The 19,264-nt window shown below is 40.1% G+C and overlaps 1 long non-coding RNA gene across 3 annotated transcripts; it reads left to right on the top strand.

The window, feature by feature from the left end:
• The first annotated feature begins 5,514 nt into the window (after positions 1-5,514).
• LOC139032127 (uncharacterized) lies at positions 5,515-16,006 on the top strand. 3 transcript variants are annotated; one of them, XR_011484653.1, is made up of 3 exons: positions 5,515-5,800; positions 13,304-13,405; positions 14,762-16,006. It is a non-coding gene; the product is annotated as an uncharacterized lncRNA (long non-coding RNA). The 3 variants fall into 3 exon arrangements; XR_011484654.1 differs by having other exon boundaries at positions 13,304-13,540; XR_011484652.1 differs by lacking the exon at positions 14,762-16,006 and having other exon boundaries at positions 13,304-14,314.
• Positions 16,007-19,264: the final 3,258 nt, after the last annotated feature.

The following is a 19,264-nucleotide window of genomic DNA, read 5'->3' as shown; positions in this document are numbered from 1 at the left end:
TTGAACTGTGATGTTGGAGAAGACTCTTGAGAGTCCCTTGGACTTTAATGAGATCCAACCAGTCCATCCTAAAGGAAATCATCCCTGAATATTCATTGGAAGGACTAATGCTGAAGCTGAAACTCCAATACTTTGGCCACCTGATGTGAAGAGTTGACTCATTGGAAAAGACCCTGATGCTAGGAAAGATTAAAGGCAGGAGGAGAAGGGGACGACAGAGGATGAGATAGTTGGATGGCATCACTGACTCAATGGACATGAGTTTGAGCAAGCTCCAGGAGTTGGTGATGAACAGGGAAGCCTAGCATGCTGCAGTACATGGTATTGCAAAGAGTCGGATACGACCGAACGATTGAACAAAAACATTTATTGAGTGTTCACTGTGTGCCTATTACTATGCTAAGAGCTTTACAGCATTCTTGTTTTTGAGTTCAGTTCAGTTCAGTCACTCATTAGTGTGGACTGCAGCACGCCAGGCTTCCTTGTTCATCACCAACTCCCAGAGCTTGTTCAAACTCTGTCCATGAGATTTCCCAGGCAAGAATACTGAGTGGGTAGCCATTCCCTTCTGCAGGGGATCTTCCTAACCTGGGGATCAAACCTAAGTCTCCTGCATTGCAGGCAGATTCTTTACCATCTGAGCGACCAGGAAAGCCCTCTGAAAGAAGGAACATTGTAAATGGAACCAGGTTTTATAAATCATTGTGCTTGATGTTATCATATTCTTTACAGGACACCATTTTAATGGGGAGCCCTATGGATGCATTATTAGGTGGGGATAGACTGCCACTGACAAGGAAGCACTGACACGCAGTAAAAGTTCAGTTTGATCAGAGTAGTGTAATCACCACCATCTCTCCTCTCCCAATTTTATGCCCCAACCCTCCTCCCTGCTTACGAGGCATGGGAAAAGCAAAGGCCAGGATAGATTTTTTGACTCTGCATTGTTATAATAATTAACTTTACTTAGTGGTTCATTGAGTATTGACATGCTCAAGGGTCAGTAATTCCTAATCAATGCATCAGACCATCTTTAGTTGCTTATGGATTCTTATGAAGGGTGTTTAGTACTATGCCTTTATTCCCAATCAGCTCTAAAAAGAAGTTTCATAGCAATTCCTTTTTCAAAAGAATTTTCTTGAGAGTTGATCATGGGTCTTTAAGCATAAACTGATGGCTATCTCTCACAGAGGTATAATTTATCAAGGCCTAAAACCACTCAGACTAATGAAGACCCCTGACTAATTGTTTTAAGGGACAGGCAAGTGAAGTGAAATGCCTAAAAAAGTGGGTCAAACAGTTAATTACACACAGTTTAGCCAAGAGTTAAACAAAAAGCAATCTCACTCTCTTTGATCTGTATCCAATTTGAAACTGTCAATGGCATCAACTTGGTTTTTATACCTTTGAGTTCCCACAGGGGACTGGGCTGGGCTGTATTATTTATGGCCTCTCCTAGCTCCAAGTGGAGCTTGCTGAGTGAAAGTCTGGGGCAGAGGGAGAAGAAAAGCCTGCGGGTGCTCCACTGCTTACAAGCCCTAGCTGAAAGCAGAAAACTGGGCAGCAATTACCAGGCCCTCTCCATTATTTCCAGAGAATTGCCCAGGAACATTACTGGAAATGAGCTGTCTTGTCCAGTCAGCTCCCACTCTCTCAGGAAGGCTAGAGCCCTGTGAATTTCACAACCCTTGCAGGTTCTTGGGAAATGCATTATGAGTTTCCAAATCTCTTGCTCAGCCTTGATAAAATTCCCAAGTGATTGTGAATGTGAAAATAAAACCCAAAGCTGTTTTGTGCCTTGGTATTCATGAATAAGACAGGAATTGAAAATTGCACGTAAGTAACTTGGACTCCACAATCATACAGATTTTTGGCACTTGGTGGAAACCACAGCCTCTATATGGAAGAAATAAATATGGTTAATGATACAGGCTAACTCTTGTGAGTCAGAAACTACTGAAATACCTCAGTAATTCATGGAATGTTAGGGCTAGTAGAAACTTATAGGTTATCTACTTTATACCTTCATGTCATGAATTTGAGACCAGAGAGATTAAGTCATTTATTGATGGGCACTCAGTTCATATGGCAGAAAGAATACTTAGCTTAGAACGAGAAAACATGAACTTGAGTCTTCACCCTGCCCCTTTCTGGTGGTGATTTTCAAACAAGCCAGAGAACCTCAATTTCTGTATTGGCACAGTGGAGTAACTTATGCCCCAAACAGACTGTGACTGTTGCTTTGGTGGGTAGGAACAATGAGGTGCTCCCAGAAACTTGGGAGTAATTTGGCTCTTACAGAGTCAAACTAGTAAAATTCACATACAATAGTTGAGAAAGATTCATGAAATTATAAATTTGTCACAGAAGAGTTGTTTTTAAAATGTCTATTTTCCCCCTGATTTTATAGAGGAGGAATGTGTCCATTTTACTGGTGGGGGGGGGGGAGACAATAAAGGAGAAAATACAGATTACTCATGACTCATGGTAAATGCATGCCAGTTGTTATGGAAGAATTTCTCATGTACATGTAATCACGCTGTATATACTTTCAGCCCTTAGCGAGATACTGGTATAATCATTCAATGTATTTGAGAGCACTCAGAATTCCAAGCAAAATAAAGTGGGTTTAACATCTGGGAAGCCAATCTGATCTTAAATGTGATGGTAACATGATAATCCAAGGAAAACCTGAGTGAGTAAAATAAAGTGATTGGCAAGACGTAAAGCGAAAGGAGGCTCCAAATGCAGAGCATGGACCTGGGTGAGGCTCTGTGCACGCTGCTTCACTCGATCGGCTCAGCTGCCCCGCAGAACAGCGACCATTCCCGTTCTTCACAGGAAGAAGCTGACAGGCAAGGGAATTAAGTAACCCATCCAACATCATGAAATTAACGTATAGGAATTGGACCCTTGGGCAGTTCCAGGGGTGTGGAAGTGTTTGATCTGTTTAATTCATACTTTATTTTTACTAAAGTTATACATACACATAATTTAAAGAATTGGAGTTCTTTGAGGTTTATTTGAAAACAACAGTCTCAAAAAAAAAAAAGAAAACAACAGTCTCTGGTCTTTATCTCCCTGGTCTTTATCTCCCTATCCTATTTCTCACAGTCTAGAGTCATTCCCTACCTAAACAGCTGATTCTTAAGGAATTTGCCTCCGTATCACTAAATAACATATTTGAATTCTTACTTTGTGGGTTTTACATTTTAGACATTCTGTATTGTCATTCCATCCTAGAAAATGAGGATTTAGTCCTCTGTCTTCCACATCCCCCACTCCCATTGTGAGCCCTCTTCCCCTCTGCGCATTCTGTGTAGTCTGCTGTGGCCTGAATGTGGCTCTCCAAAATTCATTTGTTCAAGTTTAATTCCCAATGTGATAATATTTGGAATTAGGCCCATTCCATGGTGGTTAGGCCTTGAGGTACAGCCCTCATGACTGGAATTAGTGCCCTTATAAAAGAGAACCCAGAGAGATTTCCTTGCCCCTTCTGCCATGTAAAGTGAAAGTGAAAGTTGCTCAGTCGTGTCTGACTCTTTGCCACCTCATGTACTATACAGCTCATGGAATTCTCCAGACCAGAATATTGGAGTGCATAGCCTTCCCTTCTCCAGGGGATCTTCCCTACCCAGGGATCAAACCCAGGTCTCCCACATTGCAGGCAGATTCTTTATGAGCTGAGCCACAAGGGAAGCCCAAGAATACTGGAGTGGGTGGCCTATCCCTTCTCCAGCAGATCTTCCCAACCCAGGAATTGAACCTGGGTCTCCTGCATTGCAGGCAGATTCTTTACCAACTGAGCTATCAGGGAAGCCCTTGTGGCATGTAAGGTTAGAGCAATAAGGCATCATCTATGAACCAGGAAGTGGACACTCACCAGATATCAAATTTCCCAGTGCCTTCATCCATGGACTTCCCAGGCTCCAGAACAGTGAGATATAAATTTCTGTAATTTACAAGCCACCTAGCCTGTTGTGTTTTGTTTGGTGGCCTGAACAGACTTAAGACAGTCATACAGTGATTTTCATTACATCCAATATGCTTTGTTAGATGTCCTTGTCCCTCTTGTTTTGGATTTTTTGTTTATTCCTCAGTACAAATTTATTGTGTTCCTACTATGTGCTAGACACTATTATAGGTGCTATCCTATGTCAATGAAAATTATCATGATATTTTCAGGTGGGCATCTTTTTTACCCATTGTTATGGGTAGTTGGTGGGCTCTTCACCTTGGAAAATGGGATTGCAGGATATTTCCATTAATATTTTTGTTATGATTTATTATCCTCTGTTCTTTCCAGTTCAGTTTAGTTGCTCAGTCGTATCCGACTCTTTGCAACCCCATGGACTGCAGCTCACCAGGCTACCCTGTCCATCACCAACTCCCAGAACTAACTCAAACTCAGGTCCATCAAGTTGGCCACCCAACCATCTCATCTTCTGTCATCCCCTTCTCCTCCTACTTTCAATCTTTCCCAGAATCAGGGTCTTTTCAAATGACTCAGTTCTTTGCATCAGGTAGCCAAAGTATTGGAGTTTCAGCTTCAACATCAGTCCTTCCAATGAATATTCAGGACTGATTTCCTTTAGGATGGACTGGTTGGATCTCTTTGCAATCCAAGGGACTCTCAAGAGTCTTCTTCACCACTAACAGGTCAAAAGCATCAATTCTTCAGCGCTCAGTTTTCTTTATACTCCAACTCTCACATCCATACGTGACTACTAGAAAAACCACAGCTTTGATTGACGGACCTTTGTTGGCAAAGCAATGTCTCTGCTTTTTAATATGCTGTCTAGTTGGTCATAGCTTTTCTTCCAAGGAGCAAGAATCTTTTAATTTCATGGCTGAAGGCACCACTTGCAGTATTTTGGAGCCCCCCAAAATAAAGTCTGTCACTGTTTCCATTGTTTCCCCATCTATTTGCCACGAAGTGATGGGACCAGATGCCATAAGCTAGTTTTCTGAATGTTGAGTTTAGAGCCAACTTTTTCACTCTGTTTCACCTTCATCAAGAGGCTCTTTAGTTCTTCTTCACTTTCTGTCATAAAGGTGGTGTCATCTGCCTATCTGAGGTTATTGATATTTCTCCTGGCAATCTTGATTCCAGCTTGTGCTTCATCCAGCCCAGCGTTTTACATGATGTACTCTGCATATAAGTTAAATAAGCAGGGTGACAACATACAGCCTTGACATACTCCTTTCCCGATTTGGAACCAGTCTGTTGTTCCATGTCCAGTTCTAACTGTTGCTTCTTGGCATGCATACAGATTTCTCAGAAGATAGGTCAGGTAGTTTAGTATTTCCATCTCTTTAAGAATTTTGCACAGTTTGTTGTGATCCACACAGTCAAAGGCTTTGGCATACTCAATAAAACAGAAGTAGATGTTTTTCTGGAACTCTTGTGCTTTTTCGATGATTCAGCGGATATTGGCAATTTGACCTCTGGTTTCTTTGCCTTTTCTAAATCCAGCCTGAACACCTGGAAGTTCACAGTTCACATACTGAACCTGAAGCCTGGCTTAGAGAATTTTGAGCATTACTTTGCTAGCATGTGAGATGAGTGCAATTTCACAGTAGTTTGAGCATTCTTTAGCATTGCCTTTCTTTGGGACTGGAATGAAAATTGACCTTTTCCAGTCCTGTGGCCACTGCTGAGTGAGTGAAGCACCTTAATAGCATCATCTTTTAGGATTTGAAATAGCTCCACTGGAATTCCATCAACACCACCAGCTTTGTTCATGGTGACGCTTCCTAAGGCCCACTTGACTTTGCATTCCAGGATGTCTAGCTCTAGGTGAGTGATCACACCATCATGGTTATCTGAGTCATGAAGATCTTTTTTGTATAATTCTTCTGTGTATTCTTGCCATCTCTTCTTAATATCTTCTGCTTCTGTGAGGTCCATACCATTTTTGTCCTTTCTTGAGCCCATCTTTGCATGAGATGTATCTTTAATTTTCTTGAAGAGATCTCTAGTCTTTCCTATTCTATTGTTTTCCCCTATTTCTTTGCATTGACCACTAAGGAAGGCTTTCTTATCTCTCCTTACTATTCTTTGGAACTCTGCATTCAAATGGGTATATCTTTCCTTTTCTCCTTTGCCTTTTGCATCTTTTCTTTTCTCAGCTAGTTGTAAGGCCCCCTCAGACAACCACTTTGCCTTTTTGCCTTTCTTTTTCTTTGGGATGGTTTTGATCACTGCCTCCTGTACAATGTCACGAACTTCCATCCATAGTTCTTCAGGCACTCTGTCTATCAGATCTAATCCCTTGAATCTATTTCTCACTTCCACTGTATAATCATCAGGGATTTGATTTAGGTCATACCTGAATGGTCTAGTGGTTTTCTCCACTTTCTTCAATTTCAGTCTGAATTTGGCAATAAGGAGTTCATGATCTGAGCCACAGTCAGCTCCTGGTCTTGTTTTTTCTGACTGTATAGAGCTTCTCCATCTTTGGCTACAAAGAATATAATCAATCTGATTTTGGTATTGACTATCTGGTGATGTCCATGTTTAGAGTCTTCTCTTGTGTTGTTGGAAGAGGATGTTTGCTATGACCAGTGCATTTTCTTTGCACAACTCTGTTAGTCTTTCACCTCCTTCATTTTGTCCTCCAAGGCCAAATTTGCCTGTTACTCCAGGTATCTCTGGACTTTCTACTTTTGGATTCAAGTCCCTATCATGAAAAGAACATATTTTTTGGGTGTTAGTTCTAGAAGGTCTTATAGGTCTTCATAGGACTGTTCAACTTCAGCTTCTTCTGCATTACTGTTTGGGGCATAGACTTTGATTACTGTGATATTGAATGATTTGCCTTGGAAATGAACAGACATCATTCTGTTGTTTTTGAGATTGCATCCAAGTACTGTATTTTGACTGTTTTGTTGACTATGAGGGCTACTCCATTTCTTCTAAGGGATTCTTGCCCACAGTTGTAGATATAATGGTCATCTGAGTTAAAGTCACCCATTCTAGTCTATTTCAGTTCACTGATTCCTAAAATGTCGATGTTCATTTCACTCTTGCCATCTCCTGTTTGACCACTTCCGATTTGCCTTGATTCATGGACCTAACATTCCAGATTCCTATGCAATATTGCTCTTTACAACATCAGACTTTACTTCCATCACCAGTCACATCCACAACTGGGTGCTGTTTTTGCTTTGACGCCATCTCCTCATTCTTTCTGGAGTTATTTTTCCACTGGTCTCCAATAGCATATTGGGCACCTATCGACCTGGGGAGTTCATCTTTCAGTGTCCTATCTTTTTGCCTTATCATGCTGTTCATGGGGTTCTCAAGGCAAGAATGCTGAAGTGGTTTGCCATTCCCTTCTGCAGTGGACCATGTTTTGTCAGAACTCTCCACCATGACCCATCCATCTTAGGTGGCCCTACACTGCATGGCTCATAGTTTCATTGAGTGAGACAAGGCTGTGATCCATGTGATCAAATTTGTCAGTTTTCCACGATTGTGATTTTCATTCTGTCTGCCCTCCGATGGAGAAGGATAAGAGTCGCATAGAAGCTTCCTTACGGCAGAGAGTGACTGAGGGGGAAATGGTCTTGTTCTGATGGGTGGGGCCATGCTCAGTAAGTCTTTAATCCAATTTTCCGTTGATGGGCTGGACTGTGTTCCCTCCCTGTTGTTTGACCTGAGGCCAAACTATAGTGGAGGTAATGGAGATAATGGGGACCTCCTTCAAAAGGTCCCATTCTTGCCCTGCTGCACGCAGTGTGCCCTACCCTGCAGTGGGCCACTGCTGACCCACGCGTCTGCCAGAGACTCCTGGACACTCATGGGCAAGTCTTGTGGGGTCACTGCCCCTTTCTCCTGGATCCTGGTGCACATAAGCTTTTGTTTGTGCCCTCCAAGAGGCACTTCCCCTGTCCTGTGTAAGTTCTGGCAGCTCTTTGGTGGGGTTGATGATGACCCCCTCAAAAGGGCTTATGCAACACCCAGGTCTGCTGCACCCAGAGCCCCTGCCCCTGCAGCAGTCCACTGCTGACCTGGACCTCCACAGGAGACACTCAGAGACAGTTCTGGCTCAGTTCCCGTGGGGTTCTTCTAGTAACCCTATTATTAGATATTGGATCTCCTATACTGCTCCTTAATTTTCGACTTTTCTCTCCTACTATCTGTATGTTAGTCTTTTCTTCTTTTCTACTTCTTGGGAGAATGCCTTAACTTTATCTTTTAGCCCTTATATTGAATTTCTCATTTCTAATGTCATATTTTTAATATCTAAGTTCCTTTTGAGTTTATTGACTGTTCCTTTTATAGACAACCCTGTTATTGTTTTATATCTTCTCTTATCTCTCTGAAGACAAGATAGTTTGTTTTCTAAATTTTCTGTTGACAGAGTTTGTTTCCTTTAAGTTGCTTTCTCCTGTTTTTTTTGGTCTGTAGCTTGCATTAATAGGCATTCCTCAAATATCTGGTGATCACTGGCTGTGATTATTTTAAGAGCAGGGCACTGAAAAGAGGATGTGCTGCATGTGAAAGGAGATTCTCCATTGAATTTACTACAGGATGATGTAACATAGGCCAACATACAGGACCATGTCAGTATTTTTTTCTCTTAGGCTGATTAGATTACCCAGAGGATTCTTCCAGCCTTTTGCCAAGAAAACATATGCCTGGCTAACAGTGTTCTGGGAACCAAGTGGAGGAAGAAGATTGTTGAAGTGTCAACACACAACTTAATTATTTACACTTAATTCCCCAGTCTCCAGTATAGCAGTCCTCTTCCTTTTCTGGTAGTCTCAGTCTAGAGTACCCCTGTTAGTTCTTGGCATGGGAATAAGCCTTTAGTTCCATACTGAATGAGGAAGAATTGGTCTCTTGCCTGCAAGGAATAGGAGTTGGGAATTAGGAATCTGATCCACCAGCTTCTTAAACAGACTTTCCACCAAAGCCCTGTGTAACCCACTCTCATTCTCGCTCACTAAAGTATCTGTTACTCATATTTTTTAGGGCTCTGTATTATAAATTGGATTGGTTATCATTAAGTTTAAGATTCAGCTTTCTTGACTGTCCTAATTCAGTTAGTACTTGTTTCTCTGCTTCCTAGTTTTTTTTTAAATTTTATCCCTGTTGTCTCCTATCCTATTCCCTTTGTCCTGTACATTTATGTTTTGTTAAAAAATCATTCTGTTGTTTTCTTAACTGGGCAAAAGAAGGAAGGGGTTTGAATGTTTATGTTCAATCTGACATCTTTAACTGGCCTGACCCAGATCCTAAGCCATTATCAGTGTGTTACAGAAAAATTTGCAAGATTTGTTCTAACTATCCTAGAAAGACAGATACTAAACCCAGCAAACAAAAACACAGCCACCATAGAGCTATGTTAGATAAACATAGTTGGATGCAATGTCCATTAGAACTCCCTATCTTTTGTTTGAATTCCATGCTCATTGGAAATCTTCTAATTATATGAAATTCAACATGTCTAAGGCAAAATTCATAATAATCTAACACCCATACTAGGTTCTCTTACAGTGTTCATCATCTTAGTAAGTGGTACCTCATTCTTTCAGTTACTCATGTCAGAAACATAGGAGTCATTCTAAGTCTTTTTTCCTCCTTAGCCACCATGGTAACTATCAACGAGTCCTGCTTATTAAATATTTATAGCATGAGTCCATTTCTTCCCATCTGTCCTGTGAAAACACCCATTCAAATCACCAGTACATCTCACTCACACTTCTCCTGTTGTCTCCTTACTGATCTCCCTGTAAAAATTACAGCCCCCTTACCTGTCCATTTCCCACACTGCAGTCATGCAAAATGCAGGTCAGATCTTGTCCTACACAATCTGCTTAGACTCTTCAGTGACTTGCCACTACTCTGTAGAAAAGAACCTGACCCCCAGGAGGCCTGTAAGGGCCTGCAGGAGCCGGCCTCTCCTCTGGCCTTATCTAGTGATACTCCTCCCCTTGCTGTCAGCACCCCAGCCACACTGCCTTTCTTTCTGATCCTCATTTCTCCCCACCTCCCACCCTCACCACAGGCCCCTTCAGGCAAAGCAACTCCCTCCCACAGCTGCTTCAAACAGCCTAACCACCCCCTTCACTTAGCTCCAGGCTCTTACTGACTGCTTTGGTCTTGGTTCTAGAGTTAACCTCCTCAGGGAAACCTGGTGAGGTCAGGCTTCTATTTAATATAGTCACACAGAAACATGCTTCATGTCTTTATAGTACTTATCTCTCTTATTAATTACATCCTCATTCTTTATTACAGCTTTATTAATATCTGTCTCTCCTGCCAGATTGTAAGCACTATAAGAGCAAAGAGTGTGTCTATTATTTTTCATCACTATTTTTTCAGAATGTGGCTGATTCTTTTAAGGATTGGTTAAAAAAGAAAAAGTAATATGGATCTTGCTTGACATCTTCAAATTAAGAATTTCAAAGTGCTGAATATCATACCATATTTCCTTTAAAGATTCAAGGTCACCATTATAAAAATACATGATGCAATATAGTAAATTTCTTAGTTTTTTGAGGGTATAGGGGTATCGACCGTGATGTTAAATAGCCTCAGATTGATTGTCCAGAAAAAAAGTGAGGCAATTTTGAAGTTGTCAAAGGGAAACTGAATTTTTTAATGCTTAGAAGACAAATGGATTTGTTCAATTACCATCTTTGAATATAAGAAGCATTTAATAACAATTATCATCATTATTGAATATTTTGCATATACCAGTAGTAATCAAGAGCTTTAAAAACATTACTTCATCTAATCCTCATAGCAGTTCTCTGAGGTAGCTAATTGTTAGCATTTTCATTTTACCAATGAAGAAACTCAGGTAGGTTAAGGAAGAGGCTGAGAAGCTGTGGGCCTAAGGCAACCTGACTCTAGAGTCTGTAGGTTTAATCCCTTTAATGAAAAATATGACGAGCAATTCCTTTCAAGAGGCCAGAAATTTGACCAAGGAAAACATCTTAAATGAAGGAGAGTCTTCATCTGGACGCAAGGAAGCACCATTTACAATATTAGCCATTTTTAATAAGTAAGTTTCATGTACATTCTGGTTAACTTTGAAAACTAGAGTTGACAAGAGTATAGCCCAGTTCAATTCAGCTCAGTTCAGTTGCTCAGTCATGTCCAACTCTTTGCGAGCCCATGGGCTGCAGCATGCCAGGCTTCCCTGTCCATCACCAACTCCCTGAGCTTACTCAAACTCATGTCCATCAAGTCAGTGATGCCATCCAACCAACCCCAGAGGGGTCAGTTAATCATATATTTAAGAATACGGCTTGGACCTGATGGTCTTTTGAGATCTTCTGATCTCCGGTTCTCCAACTCTGAAAGGTTGTTTAGTGCCAAATTATCTTTTGTCTTCAACCTTTTCCCTGGTTGAAAGTTTGCCTAATGCAGTCAACTCTTTTATCATATTATCCCAGGTTAGCTTATCCAAGGCACAATCTTCCTTTATTGAGTTTAGTAGTCACTTTGCTTAATGACTTGCTGTGCTAACAACTTGGCATATGCTTCATCCACAGTCAGCACCTACTCAGTTTAATTACTTGCTTTGTTGATGTTATACTGTCTTTAGGGAAACACTTTGAAATCTAAATCTTAACCAACTCAGGTAGTACCACCCCCCACACACCCCAAATGAGATAATAAATAATACCAAAAAGGAAGAAAAAGGAGAAGAATTTAAAGAAATTTACATGATTTTTAGGAAGAATTTGATGAATTCAACATGAAAAAAAAGACAGTTTGACAATCAGAACAGCAAAGATCCAGGAAGACTAAATCATTCTTTAAAATAATCTTGAGGCTTGCTAAAAAGTATGCTAAGGATACACTGCAGAAATAGGTTAGATTTTTAAACACCAAGAGAGCTCAACTCTATGGGGCAAATTTATGTCTTGTCAGCTGCTGTGTAAAGGAAAGCATGCCAGAGTCAAGTCCCCTCATCTCTTCCCTGGACTTTCCATGGAGCTGCCCTGATCTAGGAAAGCATTTATTCTCCAGTCTTCATGCAAGAGGAATTCCATTCCATTGCCCTCACCATGTTCTCTGCTACAGGATTCAGACAAATGGCCCACACTTGATTTGGGCAAATGCTTATCTGTTGTTGTTCAGTCGCTCAGTCATGTCCAACTCTTTGTGACCTGACGGACTGCAGCATGCCAGGCTTTCCTGTCCTTCACCAGCTCCTGGTTTAATCAAACTCATGTCCATTGAGTTGGTGATGCCATCCAACCATCTCATCTTATGCCACCCTCTTCTTTTCCCTTCAGTCTTTCCCAGCATCAGGGTCTTTTCCAATGAGTCAACTCTTCACATCAGGTTGCCAAAGTACTGGGGCTTCAACTTCAGTGTCAGTCCTTCCAATGAATATTCAGGATTGATTTTCTTTAGGATTGACTGGTTTGATCTCCTTGCAGTCCAAGGGACTCTCAAGAGTCTTCTCTAACACCACAGTTCAAAAGCATCAATTCTTTGGCACTCAGCCTTCTTTATGGTCCAACTCTCACATCCATACATGTGAGATGAATGAATGCTTGTTTAAAGATCTTAAAACCTTAAAATCTGTGGTTCAGTTTTACCAAGTGCCATTTGTTTACCTGTCTTATCTTTGAGAACATCCTCTGTCCTCTACTGAATCATTAGAAGAAGATGGGAAATAAAAGATGAATTGTATATCTCTTTGGACTCTCGGCAAGTTCTCTGTAGGACTGTCTTTGACTTAGTTAACTGAAAAACAAAAAACCACAATATGGAGTTTAATCTGGTTTGTGGAATTTGAGATCAAATGGTCAGGGTCACCTCTGTGCAGCAGCCAACCCATAGCTTCTGTAAGATTTTAATGAAAGAGAATTCTTGCTATAAATATATAGCCAGTTAGCAATTTTGATTGTCTTCACAGGAAAGGGCCAGTGCCCCCAGATAACCAGAGATACATCTATATGTGAAGATGATTGACATTATTATTCCCTAAATACACTAAAGCTCTAATTTATAAGGTTTATCATATTTGGAATTCTTAGTTCAGTGTCTATCTCATTCCCATGTTCATTGCAGGCTTTGCCCAACTCTGAATGGCATCTAGGGAACTGTGTGCTGCAATACCCAACTGCTCCCACTTTATACTCTATGCTTATACTCTAAGCCCTTCCCCAGATCATGATCTTTTATGAGGCCAAGGGGATTACAACTGTCTTCACTGATACAATATTCAGCAGAATGCTTGTCATAAATTGAAATGCTCAGTAAATAGGTGGGCGGATGATTAAGAAATAAATTAATGGCCTGAATGTGTTTTCTTACTTTCCTCAGGAACCTGGGAAGGTCACTTAATCTCAGTTTTCCCACATCTAGCTGTACTTCACGATCACCTTGGGAGGTTTTTAAAAAACAGGGATCACTCTCCACCTCCAGGTATGCCAAGCAACAGTTTACATAACTCTCATGAGTGACTGTGATGTGCTGCTAAATCTGAGAAAGAAAGGATCTAACTTCACTTTGCTCATTTGGGAAACAATTGGCCCTGCTGCCTCACAGGATGTCATTAAGGTAAAATATCTTAAAGTGCAACATAATCTAGCAAAGAGGGGTGCTGTGTATGACTGTACAAGATAGGACAGGAGTGGAGGCTGACCAAATAGACCTGCCAGAGAAAACAAACACAAAGTTTCACAACCCAAGTGGCACATAATCATGACTTGTCAAATTCTAAGATTTCAATAGAATCTGAAGTTTCCCGAACAAATCAACTCCTCACCTATTTGAGTATAAATCACCTATATTTCCCTTTGGCTAATCTTGGCAATAGAGCAACTGTTTTATATAAAAATATAAGAAGTTTATTGGAAAGAGTAGTTTGAAGAAAGAAGATTTATTCATTCCTGGCTGTATTTATCTACTTGCTCAACTGGTCACAATTGGTCATTTCTATCTCATGCAGGATGATACCTCAGGCTATTAAACCCCTAACATCACGTCAAGACAATTGTTGCAGATACCATCAACACTCCACCTAGATTCCTTGGATTCCCTTATTGTATCTGTCCACTCCCCTACCCACCCCCACCCCCTCCCCTAACTTCTGCAAGATTAACTTTAGCATAACTTCTGGACCTTTTACAGAAAACTGTCCTTGGGCTACAACAATCTCTTAGGTAGGATGCACTGGGAGTCAGAAATGGGGAATGGGATGGGAGGAAGTTGATGTTCTTCCCCATCACCCCAGGGCAACAGGTAGTCAACTTCTGAATAATAGAGGAGGAGGAGTATGAAAGCCCAGATCACTTGTCTTGAGACAGAATAAACTATGCAATGTCATTTACACACCAGAGTTCCGCGCCTTATTCTATGGCCTCCACTCCCTTGCTGGTTTCTTATTTAAGAACTTCCTTCATAATCATTTGCATGTGAACCTTGATCTTAGCATCTTCCTCATAACTTCCTATCTTGCTCAGCTATAGGCATTTTAACTTAAAAATAACTTTCATTTGCATTTGTGTGCTTATTCAGATGGAATGTGCCTTTATGAGTCATAAGAGTTAGGTCAGTTGATTTCTTCTTTTGTGATCTCAAGTCCTTTGCCCATTTCATTAATTCAGATTAGATCCTTTTGTTTTTTGAGGTGTAGTTTACATACAGACAAGTAAACAAATCTTAGTGTACAGTCCAATCAATTTTTACTTATGTATACACCCATGTAACCACCACCCAGATCGATATAGAACATTTTTGTGCATGTATGATATAGTTGATTTATAATATATGTTTCAGGTGTACAACAATTCCCAAAGAAAGGCAATGCCAAAGAATGCTCAAACTACTGCACAATTGCACTCATTTCACATGCTAGTAAGGTAATGCTCAAAATTCTTCAAGCTAGGCTTCAACAGTACGTGAACTGTGAACTTCCAAATGCTCAAGCTGGACTTAGTGAAGGCAGAGGAACGAGAGATCAAATTGCCAACCTCTGTTGGATCATCGAAAAAGCACAAGAGTTCCAGAAAAACATCTATTTCTGCTTTATTGACTATGCCAAAGCCTTTGACTGTGTGGCTCACAACAAACTGTGCAAAATTCTTAAAGAGATGGGAATAACAGACCACCTGACCTACCTCTTGAGAAATCTGTATGCAGGTCAGGAAGAAACAGTTAGAACTGGACATGGAATAATAGACTGGTTCCAAATTGGGAAAGGAGTACGTCAAGGCTGTATATTGTCACCCTGCTTATTTAACTTATATGCAGAGTTCATCATGCAAAATGCTGGGCTGGAGGAAGCACAAGCTGGAATCAAGATTTCTGGGAGAAATATCAATAACCTCAGATATGCAGATGACACCACCCTTATTGCAGAGAGTGAAGAAGAACGAAAGAGCCTCTTGATGAAATTGAAAGAGGAGGGTGAAAAACTTTGTCTAAAACAACATTCAGAAAACTAAGATCGTGGCATCTGATCCCATCACTTCATGGCAAATCGATGGAGAAACAATGGAAACAGTGAGAGACTTTATTTTGGGGGGGCTCCAGAATCACTGCAGATGGTGACTGCAGCCACAAAGTTAAAAGACACTTGCTCCTTGGAAGAAAAGCTATGACTAACTTAGACAGCATAGTAAAAAGCAGAGACATTACTTTGTCAACCCAGGTCTGTCTAGTCAAGGCTATGGTTTTTCCAGTGGTTATGTATGGTTGTGAGAGTTGGACTATAAAGAAAACTGAGCGCCGAAGAATTGATGCTTTTGAACTGTGGGGTTGGAGAAGACTGTTGAGAGTCCCTTGGACTGCAAGGAGATCCAACCAGTCCATCCTAAAGCATATCAGTCCTGAATAGTCATTGGACAGACTGATGTTGAAGCTGAAACTCCAATATTTTGGCCACCTGATGTGAAGAACTGACTCACTGGAAAAGACCCTGATGCTGGGAAAGACTGAAGGTGGGAGGAGAAGAGAATCACAGTGAATCACAATTTTTAAAGTTTATAATTCATTTACAGTTATTATAAAATATAGACTATATTCCCTGTGCTCTACAATATATCCTTATAGCTTATTTATTTTAAACACAGTAGGTTGTGTCTCTTAAACCACTACCCCTATCTTGTCTCTCCCCCCTTTTCTCTCTCCACTGATAACACTATCTGTGAGGTGTTTTTTTTTTTAATATTTACTAGATTTATTATTTTAGATTCCATGTATTTTATAATGTGTTTATCTTTCTCTGTATGATTTATTTCACTAAGATAATACCCTCCAAGTCCATCCATATTGTTGTAAATGGCAAAATTTCCTTCTTTTTTATGTCTGAGTAGTATTTTATCACACACACACACTCCACATCTTCCTTATTGATTCAACTGTTGATAGAAACTTAGGTTTCTTCCATATCTTAGCTGTTTAAATAGTGCTGCTATGAACATTTGGGTGGGTAAGGATGTAGAATACTTTTAGCACCCAGAACTCCTCCATACCTTCTCCCAGTCAGTAGTCACCACTCCCAAATATTCTAATCTCTGTCATCATAGATAAGTTTACCCTGTATTATACGTCTTACAAATGGAAACATCCTGTATGTACTCTTCTGTCAGGCTTCTTTCATTCACCACTGTGTTTGAGAGATTCATCTGTGTTGCATATATCATTTATTCTTTTTCATTGCTGTGTTATTATTTTATTGTATGGATATACCACAATTCATTTACTCATCCTATTGTTGACAGAAATTTGTGTTGTTTGCAGTTTGGAACTATTACAAATAAGGCTGCTATAAACATTCTTTACATATCTTTTGGCAGATATAATCACACACTTATGGATTTATACACAGGACTGGAATTGCTGCATCACAGGTTATATGATTGACTAGCTTTGGTTGGTGCTATAGCAAGCTTATTAAGTCTTTGTTCTATTTAGGTAGATCTCCCCCTTACTTGATTGCTTGTCTTTTTAACTATGGTTAATTTCTTTTCCCAAGTTTTATCGCAGAAAAAATTTCATACATAAAATTCACCCCTTGTAAGTGTAAAGTTTAAGAGTTTTTGCTAGGATTATTGTTGGAAAGTGCTTCCCTGGTGTCTCAGATGGTAAAGAATCTGCCTGCAATGCAGGAGACCTGGGTTCAGTCCCTGGGTTGGGAAGATCCCCTGGAGGAAGGTATGGCAACCCACTCCAGTATTCTTGCCTGGAGGATCCCCATGGACAGAGGAGCCTGGTGGGCTACAGTCCATGGGGTTGCAAAGAGTTGGACATGACTGAGCGACTAAGCACATTGTTGTGTAACTGCTGCTACAATGAAGATAGAGAACAGGTCCATCACCCTAATTATCTTTTATTTTAACATAGAACTATTTATAATTTTCATGCAATCATCTATGACTAATATCCCATTGCTTCTCTATTTTTAAAATACTCTACCTATTCATTTTTACCAGATGAACTCTAGAATTACTCTACAAAGTATCAAAACAAATACCACTGCCTTCTCATCTAGAAACGCAAACATATAAGTACAGAGTTCTAGCTCTGAAATTGGACAAGCCAACATAGGAATCCCAGTCATTTACTTACTGGATGACATTAGACAAGCTCCTTGCCTCCCTGATAATCAGTTCCCGGGTGGCTCAGTGATAAAGAATCCACCTGCCAATGCAGGAGAAAATGGGAGATGTGCATTCAGTCCCTGGATCAGGAAGATTCCCTGGAGGAAGAAATGGCAACTCCAGTATTCCTGCCTGGAAAATCCCACAGACAGAGAAGCCTGACAGGTTACAGTCCAGAGCATTGCAAAAGAGTCTGACATGACTTAGGAACTAAACAACAACAACAACTGATTATAATAATGGGACCGATGTCATGAGATTGTTGTAAGAAGTGGTGAAAATAACTAGTATATAGCAATTGCTTGCTGTTTGCCAGGGACCATTCTGAGCACCTTATTTGCAGTGACATTTAAATCTTATAACAATTGCATGAGATACATATTGTACCTCTCCTGGTTTTTCAGGTGGAGAAACTGCAGCTCAGAGAAGTTAAGGAAACCGAGTCAGGCTCAGGGATGTTCTGGCTACTGCAGTGCTTAGCAGTGCTTCACAGATAAGAAGGTGACACAGGGAAATAGAACTTAGCACAAAGTACAAAGAAATGTTAACTTTTATTATGATTATTCATCTTCTTTATACATTCAATAAAATTATATAATTGTCTTCATATAGGTCATGCACATTTCTTGTTAAAGCTACTTATAAATATTTTATGCTCTTTCATACTGTTGTGCATAGGATGTGTCTTTTCTCCCTTATGTTTTCTCATTGGTTATTTTGAAATGTGGTGAGGATATTGACTTGTTTATACTGTGTAGCTAAAAGAACTTTAGTAGCACTTCAATACCATTTAAAATACCCTTTCAGAAAGTAATGTTAATTATGTATAGTGCTCTTTCAATAATAAATGAAGTTAGTAGATAGGAAATGAGAAAAAACGAAGATTAGAAAGAAGATTTTTGATTCTTTCTTCCTTGGTTAAAGAGAAAAAAGAGGAGAAAAGCTAGAAAGAGGTAATTCACTCACCTGAGAATGCTACATAGAAAGCCACAGCACATTATTCCTCCCCCACAAAAAAACACTTTATTCCTAAGTTCTTTTTTTAATGTGATACTTTAAAGCAATATTTACAATTTAACAAAGTGAATTTTTAAATGTCTTCTCACCACTTGTAGAATTCTGAGATAAGCACACTTTTCCTATCTGGATTTTTGTGTGCTTTATTGTTGATAATCTGATCAAGGGAAAAAGAAGGGGAATATTTCTTTTGAAAAACTTATTTTTCTTCAGTAGATAGCCAAATATTATCCTTGTTTGCCAGGCGGGGGTGTGGGTGGGGTGGAAAAAAAGTTTCGCTTAGGTGAAACATTCAAAGGTTTTGACCTTTGTATAGTAGCTGTGTGTAAAAGTGACTCTATCAGCTCTTCTGCAGACCTTGCAGTGCCTGTGGAGGTATGTCTGTATCAAGGTAATATAATAACTGCCCTGCTATCAGGCAGGAGGACACTGGGGAAAGGTGACAGGCAAAGAACAAGTGGAGGCTTAATCAAAGGACTGTTTACCAAACGTGTAGGCAGGGAAGAACTCTAAATGGTGCAGTATGCTAGGACCAGTAATACTGAAACTCATCACCCCAGACCAGAAGGCAAAGGGTGAAGGAATAGTGATGAGAACTTGGAAAGTCTATTGATAAGGCCATGTTACAAAGATTCCAAGAGCACAATCATATACAAATCCA

Source organism: Odocoileus virginianus, chromosome 30 (assembly GCF_023699985.2).
Source record: "Odocoileus virginianus isolate 20LAN1187 ecotype Illinois chromosome 30, Ovbor_1.2, whole genome shotgun sequence".
Lineage (NCBI taxonomy): Eukaryota > Metazoa > Chordata > Mammalia > Artiodactyla > Cervidae > Odocoileus > Odocoileus virginianus.
This window is presented reverse-complemented; position numbering and strand designations above follow the sequence as displayed.